This window comes from Etheostoma cragini, unplaced genomic scaffold, assembly GCF_013103735.1.
Source record: "Etheostoma cragini isolate CJK2018 unplaced genomic scaffold, CSU_Ecrag_1.0 ScbMSFa_1277, whole genome shotgun sequence".
In the NCBI taxonomy this organism is placed as follows: Eukaryota; Metazoa; Chordata; class Actinopteri; order Perciformes; family Percidae; genus Etheostoma; species Etheostoma cragini.
Window position 1 is genome coordinate 539 of NW_023265315.1, and position 849 is coordinate 1387.

Below are 849 nucleotides of genomic sequence, written 5' to 3' on the forward strand. Positions count from 1 at the left end.
GCATTAAGTGAGTAGGTTTAGGTCTGTGTGAATATGGGCTGAGCATTTACCTGGACTGAATTTTTGAACATCTTCTTTTGCATATTCACTGTAAAGAGCCATTACTCCTCCAACTGCCAACTAATGTTCCAGAGACAATAGGATATACAGTTTTAGATTGCAAGGTAACTGTCAAAGACCAAAGACTTCACTGAAATACCTCAAGTGATCAAAACAGTTTGTCAAAAGGGGAAAGGTCTTGTTTTTTATTGCAAATTCCAGCACAGTTCTAAAATTATTATTTAAAATATGTCCATTTACCATTCAAAAACAAAAGTACAATCATGAAACACATACTACTTAGATAGAATGAACTTGTTCAGGTGGCAATGAAATGATTCCAGAGACGTGGACCCTCTGGCACAGCGATACTTGGTCAGGACAACACCCCCCTTCTTTATAGTACCCGTCTCTGTATGAAGCTGCACACCAGGCAGGTCCTGGATGCACTTGATGTGTTGTTACTGCACACGCCAGATATCACAAAACTGTTGGGAGGAGCCTTAAGTATTTGCTTGTATTACATCAAGTGACCTGCATACCAATGATCACAAAGTTTTATATGTACATGGTTTCTAAAGGCCACTTGGGTGATCTTTGGGCTGCTCTATGGTCTTCAGCTGGGGGATAAATCCCAGAGTTGGCACACTCCAGGTTATCAAAGCAACACACATCTCTGGGTGGACTTGAACCCCCATCCTTTCAGCTAATAGCCGACGGCGCTGACCTATTGCGCCACAGAGACTACGCCTGTCTGATGTATAATGAGTGGGAGCTCGATCTTTAAGCCACAAGCATTTGCTTTATGGC